The sequence below is a fragment of the Lathamus discolor genome, chromosome 9 (assembly GCF_037157495.1).
Source record: "Lathamus discolor isolate bLatDis1 chromosome 9, bLatDis1.hap1, whole genome shotgun sequence".
Classification (NCBI taxonomy): Eukaryota; Metazoa; Chordata; class Aves; order Psittaciformes; family Psittacidae; genus Lathamus; species Lathamus discolor.
In genome coordinates, this window is record NC_088892.1 from 17405698 (window position 1) to 17420469 (window position 14772).

The window sequence follows — 14772 nt, forward strand, 5'->3', positions numbered from 1 at the left end:
ATTATTTCAGTGTTTTTCAGTCTTTGATACTACCATTAAACACAAAATTCTCCAAGTTTTAAAAAGCTTATTAATAAATACTACGCTGATTCATAAAGGATAGAATTAGCAATACAGCTAGTGAAAGCATAAAGTTGATTCTATCTTGATCTGTTAATAAGAAAAGATACAATATGGAATAATAATATACAGACACTAAAGCGTTAAATTCTTTTGGAGACAGTGTTGCTATGTTTTGAAAGTGGCAGAAAGTGCATGCTTAAAAAATGAACAACTGTTCAGGATATATTAATTCAGATCATATGTCAATAGCCTCCTGTTTTTCCATTTTGGTATACTTCCATCACCTGCTTTCTTGGTTCTGTGTTATCTAACATTTTGCGGAAACCACAAATGGTGTCACTGATTTACCTTTCTGTCTCTGACTGTTTTCTCATTCAGATGTGAGTTTTTTCTACTTCATCACCTTGCCTCCATTGCACTATAATAGAATGGAAATATGCAAAAAGTGATATTCAAAAATCAAAATAATATATACCATATTCATTTTTTGTAGCATAATGACAAGGTAAACTGCAGCAGCAAGATAAGTACACTTCTTTTCTCATCCTCTCTTTTATGTACAAACTATAAGAGATGAGATTCTTAATCAAGTGCCTGCAGACAGGCGGTTTTTCAAGTATTACACCACCTTCCATGCAAGTCATGAGAACAAAAAAACCCAGAGAATTGGCAACAGATGTAAAAATGGTGACACCTACTGAAAAAAAATTAGGGTGTTGCATCCACTGGTCTAATATTTTAAATGTTTGTGATGTTAGGAATTATCACCACTGCCCTTCCTACTGCCTCTTTACTAAACTGGGAAAATGCATTAATTCCTGTGGAATGGCAAAAATTAGAGCCTGAAATGTGAAGTACAAAACACTGCATTAATGGTCATGGCAAAAAAAAAAAAGTAAATGTTTGGAAAATGTCTTCTAATGTTCTGCTGGAAAACCTCTACACAGGCCAGTGGATACATAAAGATACAGCTCAACTCAACCTGCACATCTCAGTCATGCATTTTCTGAAATTGAGGTTACTTTCAACAAACAGCATTGATCTTAAGGCCTCACAGCCAAATGCATTGTTCAACCCAGGTGAAGACACCCCACTTGGAAAGACCTTTGCTTTATTCCTCCCAAACCACTAGAAAAAGTATACAAGGAAAAAAGTCTGACTTGATCTTCATTTTCAAGTAAAGTTCAGAATAAAGACATTATAAAGAAGGTCACTTGTACCTTGCTGTATGCTGACAGAACTTATAAGCAGTTTAATAAAATACAGAAAAGATTTTAAACTAAAGACAGAAACAATAACCTTTGTACATGTGGAGGAAACAGTATATGTGACAGAGCACAATGCGAATTCTTGAACTTCAGATACTAACTGTACTACTGATTATCTACAGACAGTTGATGATTTGGTGGCATTATCCCCCATTAGCCATGACTGGGGTCGACAGTACAACACTAAGAATCTCAAATGTTTCACCTTCTTTTTTTAATGTATATACAAGTACTATCCAAAAATAAGCTCTAATGAAGACTATGGGATTCCCAAGCACTGTAGCAGCTGGATAATTCTGGACATTTAGAGGGCTTCATAAACACAGGTACGAATTGTAGAATTGTTTGGGTTGAAGGGACCTTAAAAATCATCTGGTTCCAATCCCCTGCCATGGGCAGGGACACTTTCCACTGGACCAGGTTGCTTCAAGCCCTGTCCAGCCTGGCCTTGAACACTGTCAGGGATGGGGCAGCCACAGTCGCTCTGGGCAGCCTGTGCTTTATTGTGCCTGCCTTTATTGTGCCTGCCTTTATTCAGTCTTTCCCCAGCAGCTTGGCCTGTTTTCAGATGTTTACTGATGAAATGGCTGCTGGACTTGGTCTAGGGTGAGGTGTCCCTGCCCCTGGCAGGGGGGTTGGGGAGTTGGAACTAGATGATCTTAAGGTCCTTTTCAACTCAAACCGTTCTATGATTCGATGATTCTATGATTCACAGTCATTTTAAGGGCACTGGCCCAGTTCAGGCGATTAACAGCCTATCATAACATTAGTTCAAAATATGCGGAATCAACCTTTCTAAGACCAAATAGGAAAGGACTTACTTTTGTGGAACTGGATATTCTTTAAATAAAATCCTAATAAATTTAATAAATATCATTATGATGTCCTTCTCCACAATCCAACAGCACTTTCTCTGTCAGTCTTGTGCATCCATTTGTTAAGCAATCGGTATTACACTGCCACTTGGAAAAGCTTTTCTAGCTCTCCTACATAGTTTTTTAGCCACACTAACATACCTTAAGAGTTTAATGATCATTCTGTATCTTTAGTTGTGATTGAGGTACCAAGACCAGTGCTGAGGATTTAATTGCCTTGTGTTCTTGAGGAGACCCTTGTATTGGAACTTAACTCTGTATGTCATTATTTTAACAAATGTATTAGAATCAGCAATATTTAATAAGCTGAAAGGTACTCACTGACCTTTACAGCATTTCTCATTGGGATGTCACATTAATGATGGGTCCTTTCTTTGCAGCCTACCAGCCTTCATAAATATAATTCCATGTTAATCATAGAAAAACTGTACACACCAACTTCTCTGAGTCCTTAAATAAAACAGCAGGTCACAGGAACTGGTTGTGTGCTTAGACCTCTTGTCAAACACTTTACTGTTTAATCCATAGAGACAAAAGACCTACAGATAAAATAGCTATGGAAATAAAAGCACTTGGAAGCTTTCTTTTGTCATTTAAGCACAGCAAAAACCATTCAGAACAAAAGGCACCTACTGATTAGCACAGCCTTCAGTTCTGTTTGCATTCAATACTTCACTCCCCAAACTCAACTTTCAACTTAATAGGAGACTTCTGACATGCGCTTCTTTGCAGACCACTCATGCTGGTTGTTGGATGAATCTTCTAAGTCTTTTAGAATGCAATTAGGCATTTTCTAAATATGAAAGACCGTTCTGTAAGGAAAAAAAAATACAACCAATAACAACAAAAAACCCCAAACCCAGTCACAGTCACTGAAGTGTAATTTATAAGTAAGTGCTATATTAAGCCTTATCCCTCTGCAGAACGCTCCTTTTGATTAAACAACTTGTTTAAGGAGCAGATTTAATAGTTGAATATTAACACATTACTGCTGGTGGTACATTAGTGATAGCAGTAATAACAAGTTTGCTTGAGCTGTGACATGCTCAAGACCAAGCTACCTGTTCTCCCTTTTTCCCCTGTCATGATACTTCCCAATTAGAAAGCTGACCACTGGGTCCTTGCTATAAAATGTTGTAATTTTGCAATGTCTTAAGACCTTAGAATCAGAACCATGAAGCTCAGTCTCTTCTGTTATGATACCACAATCTATGTTATCGATATTCCTACCATAGTGCTTACTTTAAGCAGCTCATCACCATGCGTAAGTAGCAGCAGCTCTGCTCGGCTTCTAGGGGCTCTAGTGTCAACTCTAGAGACAAAAGGTGTAATATAACTTGCGTGTGTCATACAGTAACAGAGCCTGAAGGGAGCTGCACAGCAGTGGTGGTAAAGAAACTGGGAAGGAATGTCATTGTTTACTCTCTTATTCTCTCTTTTTAAACCAGGACCCTTTGGGTATTTAAAGTTTTTTATGTAAAATACAGAAGCTGAAAAACACGTAAAGAGCTTCTGTATAGAAGGCAAAAAGTTAACTTTAAATAGCTCAGTTTGCCAAACTTAAGCATGGGAATAAATTTGCCATGTAAATATGATAATGAGCAAATTCTAAGATATTCAGTCAAGCATCTACAGATTTTTTTGTGTCTTGCTTAATTAGTTACAGTTTCATGTACTGCTGTCTTTCATTAAGTTTGTAATTCCTGGGCATGCATAGGTGGGTGCCTCACTAAATATTATATGAGTAATGTGCATTAAGCAAATAATAGTATGCTAATTCTTATTTGCTAGGAAGTTAATTATAAAGCTTTGATAATCTGTTTTGATAAATTTAATTCAGTGGAAAATCTGTGTTCCTAGAACAGAATTATATTAAGTTTGGTGTGGGGTTTTTTTTTGGGTGTTTTCTTTTAGGCGGTTACCTGCTACCTAATAAGATGAATCAGTTGCCTGTGCTATAGGCGAGCCAACTTTGGAGTAAGCATCAGGTTACCCTTTCTTTTTAATAACTCTTCTTGCTAAAGACTATTTTTACATAGAAAAATAAATTAAGATTCCTGACCAAGAAAAGAATAAAGCAAAATCAATGTGACTCACTTTCAAAATAACTAATAGATTAGTGAACAAGAACTTCCCTGTCTCCAAATTGTAGCTGCTGGTAAGTACATGTAGTGTTTGGCTGCTAAAAACTATCATTTGTTTTCTTGTCTCTGGGAGTCCCAGGAGTAATAATACTATTCCAAAGTTACCGTGACAATACCGCTATTTGTTAAGAAATTAAAAATAAATTTGAATTCAACTCACAGTAATACACTGTGAATTGTAAAACTCCTCTTAGATATAAAATTATTTTTTATATGGGCATATGGAAAAACGATTGTCAGCAGACACTGATGTGAAGCAATACCTATATTTAGCAAAGTTAATCTCTTGTACAAACAAAATGCCGCTGATTTATTCACTTTCCTTTCGCTTAATTCCTAAACTTCTAAAGACTTCAAAGCACCATACAGAAGCTAGATAAAGAGCTTATCTGCATAATTCTTATGCTAATTCACAGAAGGTGTCTTGACTAAAGGAATGTCTATGTGCACACTAAGGGCTCACAGTTACTAATTCTTTTCCTCTAAAAGCTAAAATGAGATACACATATTTAGTTTTATGGTACCTTTCACTGCTTCTTTTGAGAGAGCACATGGTTCTGGATCCGCATGTGAGCCTGGTTACCCACAGGCTGACCTGTCACTTCTCTAGAATACCTGGAGATATTTTTGAGCCAGGGTACTACCGCAGCGAGTATCTGCAGAGCATGAAGCACAAGTGCTATGCTTTTTAAGGGAAAAACCCAGCCCTGTGTCCTGCATAGTGGCACAAGAGATCAGTACTTTAGATACTACTGACTGCTGCTCATCAGAAATTTGCTGTCACCCTAGAAGCTGCAGCTATTAATTTCACCCCAACTTCTCCCTTCCCCAGCCCTACACTCACACCTCCAAGCATGCTGTATATTTATCACTTAACTCGTAGGATAAAACAGTTCGCAGTCCCAACATTACACATCTCTGACACTACAATTTCTACCAAATCTTTGTATCTTTGTAAACCTTTTAGCTCATAGAGGTCAGAGACAAAATTAAATCATCTACATTTACAAAAGAAGTGTTTTCCCAGAGAATCTGGATAGTTTTTAATAGTATGCTTTAATTAATATTTGAAAATATTTATTAATACTATTTCTGTTCAATAAAAAAGCACCAATTATTAAAAAAAATAGTTTGCAGTTGGTTGCAGAAAAAGATATAGAAGGTCTAAATGTATACTTTGCTAACTTAATGATATGCATGTTATAAAGCCAGGATTTACCAACTACTGAATAAAACAATGCTAAGAAAACCGTTAAAAAAAAAAAAAAAATTAGAACTGTTCCACAGTTTTCTCAATCCGCATACTTTTATTATACACCTTTTTCTTCATATTCTGACTCAGTTTAGACATGAGGATGTATTCAGTCAGGACTGCTTTCAAACAGTAAAACCAGGGACAACTGCCTCCAAGACTGTAAGAAGCTTTCTTGCTGAAACACCTACTGTATACACAAGCCCTGTAGAGATAACAAATACGGACCTGTGGCATCATGAGATATTAAACATCTGTATTTTCCTAAGCATATTAAATATATGTCTGTATCAGCCTGTGTATGTATACACATTTTCCAAGTATCTATCAATCTCCATAATGAAAAAATATTTATACACCGCTTATAAACTATCAGCATAATGCTTTTATGACAGAATTGGCAGCTAGTGCAACTGATCCAGCTCCAGGGAGGTAACTCTGCTGGCCTCATCTACATCACACCTGCAGACCATTCTTAACCTAAGCCAAGAAAATAGCATACCACTTAAAACACTTTGGGACAAATTACATGTTACAGCCTTCAGAAATTACAGTTTTTTTTGTAGAGGTTTTCCTACCCTGTGCTTTTTAAGGAACATACAATGGTTAGAGGCTTTTTGGTTTTCACTTTTTACACTGTGCACTGTGTGTTAATCGTGAGTGCGCACATACATTTCCATTACTAGATAACTGAATGTTTGCCATAGTCGTTCAGCAAAAGAAAAAACAAACACCGCTGCCCACAGAGCAATTCCCTGAGACTTTCTTCACAGACTTTTTATATAAAAATGAATTAACTAGGTTTATTTAACGAAAATGGTGCAGATCTGATTCACATCCACAACTGAAGGAGGCTTTCTTTTTAAAAAAGGGGAGGCACTCAGTATGGAAGAAACATACTTCTCTTAGAAGTATAAAGTTCTGAAGGGTCACTGCTTTCTACATAATGTTTACTTCTTCCTGGAATTACCCTGATTTACAATAACTCCTTATGATAGTATCACTAAACCAGCCACTAAGGTATTATGATATACTACACTGTTAATATTTCATTTGCTTTCACAAAAGACTTCCTTCTTTTTCCACTTTCTCTCTTCTCCAGAAATATATACAGCCACTTTTTCCTCAATTCATTTTGAACCAGGCCACCAAAACCAGGAATTGTTTTAACAGAGTGATGGTTTATAGGCTTCTTAGTACATCTGACAAAGAAATCGCTGAATCACTCAGATGCAGATTCGTGCTAAGTCAAGCATGATGTGTCAGTTAGTAAGAATGCATGCATCAATGGCGAATGAATATGTTCACATAGGTCTAGCATAATATATCAGAAGTGAATAATTCATATAATACGGGAAAGAACAATTATCATGCACATGCATCTGGAAAACCAGGGTGTAGGGAACAGGCTTTGTTTTATTCTCTTACTTTCTTTTCTTTTTCTGTTTTTCAACACTAACTCCCCCTTTTCCCTTTGTAAATTGTGCTCACTTCATTTTGTGTCAATTTACACAATTATAGAAATTTGAGCATCTGAGGAATGCAGTGTGTTACATGCTATTTTAATCCACAATCCATTCGGGTGAGGATGAATGGGCATTAAGTTTCCCCTGTTTATCTTACCACTACTATTTCCATTACTGCTAAATCTGGTGTGTGCAAACTGGGTGCCTCTGGCTAAGAAATTTTACTTCTGCATACTCCTACCAAAGAAATATTTAGTATTAGAAATATATAGCATAGTCCTGTCAAGGCTATTGGCTCTCTAAATAAACCTAACATGATGAGCAGCTTCTATTCATTAGCCTGTTTTTCAGTTCCAAGATTATTTTCACGTGGCAACTTGTTTTTAATGAACTGAATTCTTCGATTCTTTTTCAAGAGCATCTAGATGTAATTGCTCCCTATAGTGAACATTATGTTTTGATATGTCTCCTTTAAGAAAATCAGTAATACATTTTAATCTTGCAAGTATAGTGGTAGCATTATACCTGTTGCTTTCTGAGCATATTAATGTGAAGCTTAATAGGAAGAAAACACTTAGCATACAATCTTCCTGAAATTTTCAGCATACTTAAATGTAATAAATATTTTCTTCTTGTGGAAACAGGGGTAACTGGAATAGCAGAAGGCAGACTGAAGGAACTGAAGGCAGTAGTCCTTTTATTTGCAACTTGATCCAAAGTGGAAGCCATTGAAGACAGAAGTTCAGGTTGGATATAAGGAAGAAGTTCTTCACTGTGAGGGTGGTGAGGCACTGGCACAGGTAGCTCAAACAAGTAGTAAATGCTCCATCTCTGGCAATGTTCAAAGCCAGGTTGGGCAGAACCTTGTGCAACACGATCTAGGGTAAGGCATCCCTGGCCATGGCAGAGTGGTTAGAACTGAATGATCTTAAGGTCTTTTCCAACCCAAACCATTCTGTGACTCTATGATTCTATGAAAGAACATAATTTTCTAGCTTCATAATGTGGATGTGGAGTTTAAAACATTCCATTTCCTATTTGCAGCACTGCTCAGTACTGTCACTAGCAATAACAGGTTCTTAAAATATTTGCAAACTCTGCCCTATGGGGGGGCAAAGATACTATCTATCATTCATAGCATAGTTTTGTTTAGGAGACTTCTTTTTTAGAACCCTAACACATGTAACCAACTCCAACTGATGAATTTTGTTCTGACAGTTCAACCTTTAGCATTAACACTGTATTTCATAATTGTGTATTTTTGTCCTGACATAGCTCTTCTGCAAGGCAACGGGAGTGCTTTCAGTAGGATTCCAGTCTTCATTTTCTATTTGCCACTGCACAATGCATACAGAAGTAATGATTAAAGTTGCAGATACAGTAAAAATTCTAACGCACTACTCAATGGAAGCAGTAATATAACTGTGTTTTAGCAACAGCCTCCAAAAAATACAGATCTAGTATGTAAATGATCAGTACTCACTATAATTTACTTCTTCATGATAAGAATGAAAAACAGAAGACATGTGCGGAACTGCCTAATATTCTTTTACCTAAAACAGCTTAGTGGTTCCAAAGTGATTCTGCAGAAAGTATATCTTAGCAGACTGTTATAAAACCAATGTAAATAGGAATTATTTACAGGTGATAAGACCTATTCAGTAACAACCCAAGTGATTTTACCCTTATTCTCAGCAAACAACATTTCTTTTCTTGACTAATAGGCTACCAAAATACACCAAACATATCTTTACTCTTCAGTTCTCAATATGCATTAATAAAGTCTGTATTGTTTTTGCCAAATTTCAGACTTTACTAACTTTCCTTTTTATGTACAATGGTTTTTTTTCAGTATGCCTCTTGAATTAACAGGATAACTTATCAAACAAAAGAAATATCTCTGCTTGCAAGCTGAAACAGTGTCTTTGGAAGAGCTCTGTAGAATAAAGAGATTTTTATAGTGTTACAATATTAGATACAGAAACCTGCTTAACTATGATGGACTTGCACTTCTCTAATTTCATTGACTTCAGTGCTACTAATGATCTAAAGCTCACTGTCACACAAGGGAAAAATAAACACATGCTAAATGTATAGATTCTTTTCCAAAGCTGTATTGCCTTACAGGGAACTACGGTATTGACCAGCCTGATGGAGCCATTCATTGCTTGGTAAGCACTGAAACAGGAGATATGACCACCTAAATGAGCATGTGATTATGCCTGATAAATTCTATCTGATGGCTTGGAAGTTAGTTTGATGGTGTCATCCAATTTCTAATGAACAATGTCTATCCTGCAGGAATTCTAGGTGATGACTAGGTCCTGTGTTTAGCTGTCTCAACTGAAGACAACTGATAAGGGAATAGCCATGGGAATAATAGTCTCCTACCTTCAGAGTAAAGTCAGGCAGATAATATTTTTCTTAGTTTGCTGGCAAACCAGAATGGAAAACCAACATACACAAATATATGTACGTGTATATATATATTTTTTGAGCCAAAGAAAAACACTATTTTTTCTGCTAACAGAAATAGACAACTCAAAATGCCTTAACAATTATAATGAAGTCTCCACTCTTCTTTCGATAAATGAACCTTTTCTAAATCCTAAATTAAGCAATTTTTTAACTAAAGGGTAAGCATTTTGACTGCAACTATGCACTGAATGTAACAAAAATTATTAATCTCCATAATTAAGCTATTTAGGGACCAATTTCCTGAATGTGTTGAAAAATTACTGCTTTGTTTTTTTTTACCTTAGAGATATTTAATCTTTACAAGACTTTTTCTTGCATGAGCTGGATGAGTTGTAAATGCCTGTAGAGCTGAGAACTTTGTTCTGCGCTATTTGAGTAAAGAACATTTCACTCCCAAATCTTCCAACCAAACATACAAAGCAGCATACAAAATCGAAATGAAACTCAAGGTTCTAGCAGCCATCAGAATATCCTGGGACAATGAGAGATGACACTAAAGAAGCATCCAGAAGCAGAGAAGTTAAAACATATTGATAACGATTTAACTGATGGCAAAATAAGTAAACAGGTGATTGTACCACGGGATGTACGCACAGTCCATGGTGTGCACTTTCAATCCCATAGTCCACAAAAGAAAACAAAGGAAATCACTCCCCCCACCCTTTATTCTTAATACTGTAATTGTCTATGTTTGTATTTTCCCTATCTACCCTTTCAAATAATTTCATGACACTTTTAACAGAAGCTCTTAATCCACAAGAAAGAAGATCTAGAGGAATTCAGTCCAAGTAACTGATTTGTCTCGGTAGCAGCTTTCTGACAATGTTCTGATGGAAGAGTTCTCAGACACTTCTCTTTTTAGTTAGACATTCTGCAAGCAATTTCTTTGTAAAATAAAAATAAAGAAATTGCATAGCTACCAGAGGAAAAGGAGGACACAAAGCCACAAAAGGATTTATCTGTGTTGGGTACATAGAAACATTCTGAAGTCCAAAATGTGTTATAGTGTTAATCACTGCACTGTCAAAGACCAGCACTTCCAATGCAGAAAAATAGAGGGGATTTGTTTCTAAAAGTAACTGCTATATTGGCACAAGTATTTTCAGGAAGTTTATCTCATACTTTCTTGTCCATGGAAGGTGGTCTTAGCCCAAATGCTTCCTCTGCACCAGCAAGCGCCAAAAGGATAAAGAGGCCTACAAGTTATGGAAGAGAATTTGTCATAGGCAAAAATACAAGAAAGACTAAAAATTTTCTAATTCCACCTATGGTTCAGTTTAAGAGGTGCATGATGAAGTAAAACCATAGCATATCATATAGCTGAGTTTCTGGCAGCATGCTATTTGTACAGCAGCCCTGAGGCACAGCTATAACTCAGGCAGATTCCCAAGGACCTTTAATTTAGATTTTGTGGTTTTCTAAGTGCTCAGTTGGGACAATAAAATAATTGTAAGCCCAAACCCCCACTTTAGTTTCCATCTTCTCTCAGCTGCTAATTGCATGCTGTAGTTTAGAGTACACAAAGACAATTATATGACTTTGTTGTTATGTTACTTTAAAATCACTCTAACTTTTCAAATGAAATTTCTTTAAAACAATATAAATAAATCTCAATCCTTTTTTCCCAAACTGTTTTATTCCCTAATAAATATTCTTTCTCCTACTGAAACTTGATTTTGCTATTGGCAGCATGAAATTTACAGCTTTGTGCAACTGGGAAACACTGATGACAGAGTTGCCTTTGGTTTTTTCCATGAGTAAAACTCTGACTGGAGTCTATTTTTGAGAAGACATGACTGATTTCCATATTAGCTAATTGTATAAGATGTATTTTCTGCAATCTGGGTAATGACCATCAGTGAACTCAGTTGAACACTATCTAGGGTTTGTAATCAATAATATTACAGTACACATTAAAAAAAATACTGAGGTACATACAGCAACATGTAAAATGCATTTACTTTTATTGCCCAATATGATGCTAATAAAAGCAGTTTGATCCACATGCATTCAAAATCAATTTATGTTTTGGATTTGCAGTTCTGCCCGATTAATTTTTAAAAATAGCCTAAAAGTTTAAACCATGCTCTGGGAACATTTTAAAGGTTGATGCTAAACATACCGATAAACCCATCCTTGTTAAGGGAATTGAATCCATTTTTTCCCTACTAACTTAGGAGGATTTATAATATCCCATTTTAAAATATACTGCTGTATAAATTTCGTTTAATACCAAAAGAAAAATAAGTATTTTATGGTTAAGCAGTAGTTGACACAAACAGGTAAGAGAGGTGACAGACATTAGGCCACACAGGGACCAAGAATTTATTTCGTCTTTCATCCTGCACATGGAACATGCACCGCTGCCTCTTTGCCTCTTCTAATTCAGAGACCAGAGCACCGTGTTCTGAGTGGCTGCTTCAGGGATTTATATTCCTCCAGGGTAATGGTGCTGATTATTTAATCACCCTGTGTATGCCACTTAGGCAGGGAGAAACATAGTCATGTGCATCAAAAGTCATGAGACTGATTGCACCGTCTGTTTCCTTTTCTCTGCAACAACATACTCTGACACTCCTGTAGCTGGAGCCAGTTTTTAGAGCAGGTACAACATGTAATCAAATCTGCAGCCAAGAGCGAGAAGCCACTTTTGGATGTAGAGGAAGTAGCTTCCATTATGGAGCCTCCATGAGGTTTTGTACATAAACATAGCGTATGAATAGCAATCCTGAAAGGAGTGACATCAAACTGGGCACACGAGCTTCCAGTCTGTGCCTCGCCTGCAGCAATGTGCAGCCAAGTATAAACAAAATACCATTACCTTTGAATGATGTGCCCGTCTAAAGTGGGAGCTCCAGGTGGAACAAAGCCCTGTCACATCTGTCTCAGCCCAGCACAATCCAAGTATAAGTACTGAAAAATAGCTTCTCTTTCAAAGTGTCTGTCATCACTACTGTGACAGCACGGACAAACGAACAGCACTGTCCTCTATTATAGGAACAGTTATAACATACTAATAATGAGGGAGAAAAAAGTAATTAAGGCTATTCTTAGAATAAACTACAATTATTCATGGTTGTGTAATCTGTGTGTGTTTACAATTTTTGCAGGGTCTGTGCTATGCTGTCCTGTGCTGTCTGGACACTAGATACTGGTGAAATTTTGAGCACCCTCTGTACAAGTTGTTCACAAAATTGCTCTTCTCATCTCATTTCCACTTGCAGACCACAAGATTCAGGCACCTAAAACAAATTGAAGTGTTTGGGTTTTTGGGGGGGGGGTTGGGTTTCGGTTTCATTTGGTTGGTTGGCTTGGTTTTTTTTCTTTTAATCTGCCTGTTTTCTTCCCCTGATGTAGATTCAGTTCCTCCAAGTGAGGAGCTTAGAAGTAATTTAGAGTTTGATCTGAAGTTGATAAAAGGTATCCTTAGCAGAATAATGTTTCGAAATTATCTCTATCCCCACATTTCTCACACAATTTACATGTCTGAAACTGTCTGCAAGATAAGGTGCTATTCTCACTCCCCATTAAGGACAAATACTGCCGAAGATCAAAGCCACTCAAAATGTTTCCTATTTACGAGATGAGCGGGAGCACATGGAAGTGCTCGGTGTATTTTAGTGGACATCAAATATTCAGCAAATATTATCAGAAACACCCACCATCCCTTTCTCCTTTTAGTGTGTCTTTTGCAAGACTCTTCCCTCTCATTTTATAGAATGCCATTCTAAAATAGGACCAGAACTCAGAAAATTGACTCCTGCTCTTAAGGTCTTTACACATGAGCAAACTGCTGTCTGTTACATCTAGAACACTATACTACACCTTCAAGTGATGTGATTCATGTCACTTGCCAAGGGATGGTAAGGTGATCTGTGTTTCTAATGGCACCTTCAAAGACAGAACAGGCTTTTATTAATTTAATAAAGGCTGAGCAGAGCTACAGTCTTAACATAATTGGCATTAACAGAAACCAGAACACAGGCAACAAATACAGTAAAGAGTCTTAGAGGGCACTTCACCCTCTGTACCAGCCATCCAGAACCACAACTGGGATTGCCAGCTGAGTCTCCAGCCTTCTACATCATTTCACTAATACAAAACCACCAGCAAATACGTTGCCACACTTTCCTTCTAAGCCATGTGTTCTGCAATTATATATTTAAGAGGATGTGTTGGTGATCAGCATTGCTAACTTTTAATCTTTATGATAACTTGTCTCGGATCTCACACCACTATATTTTTCCTGTCACAGGTACAGACCTAATGAATTCTATGTTAGATGAAATGCAGGAAACTACTACAAAGAGAAACACATCTTTGCATATTTTCTGAGTGAACTATCAGTGATGTCGTTCTGAACTAGACTTTTTGCTTTGAAAGTAGCTGTTGATGCTTCGAAGGACAGCTTTGCCCAGTTGCATGCAGCCTGCTGAGCTGAGCTGTGAACCAGTGCATTTTAAAATATGAAATAGACCAAAGTTTAGAGAAGTCTACTTCAGCTCCTCAACCAGATAACATCTTAAAAGTTAATTATAATACTTCCTAGCCATTCCTCACCCCCCAATTTTTGTTGCAAAGGAAATGTGAACAGAATACATAGTAGGTACTACAAAACAACTTTGAACCTTTTCAAACTGTATCCGAATTTTCTCCCATTTTTCTGGCACTATGGGAATCATCCTTCACTACTGTAGTTGAGTGTGTAGTCAGTGGTGTTATCACCACCCAGTCATCAGCAGGAATAGAACTGATTACCTTCAGCCTCGAGACAGCACTGAACTAAAGGTTTTCTCTGCTTAGCTGTTTGTTAAGGACTCGATACACACTTTGACATAACGCTTCTGAAGTCAGGGAAGCTAACTCCGTGAAAAATCCCTTTGTTGAGTTCAGCTGTGTGATGCTGGAAAGCTCAGAAGAAAATTGAATATGCAGGTATTTTTACTGGTAAAAGGAGAGAATGTTCTCATAGACTGAGAAAATCAAACTATTTCCTAATTTATGCACATGGACTTCAGTGTTTTTATAGCTAATAGAAAAAATATAGATTGATGGGGAACCACAGGAATTGGTAAAATGTGCAGTAATGATAAGCTAAAATTCAGCTGTAGAAAATAGATGTCTTCTTTTCCTGTAATCCATTAGATTAAAAAACTGTAATCGTAGGAACCTTTAGCAATCATTATTCATTCAAATAAAATAGAATTTTAATTAAAAAGACCCTCT

The 14772-nt window shown here is 36.8% G+C and overlaps 1 long non-coding RNA gene across 1 annotated transcript in view; it reads right to left on the bottom strand.

The window, feature by feature from the left end:
* Positions 1–453: 453 nt before the first annotated feature.
* The window catches only part of LOC136019557 (uncharacterized), a 63863-nt gene continuing 49544 nt past the window's right edge, over positions 454–14772 (bottom strand). The window contains exon 5 of the long non-coding RNA XR_010614949.1: positions 454–481. This is a non-coding gene — a long non-coding RNA (uncharacterized LOC136019557). The remainder of the gene's footprint in view (positions 482–14772) is intronic.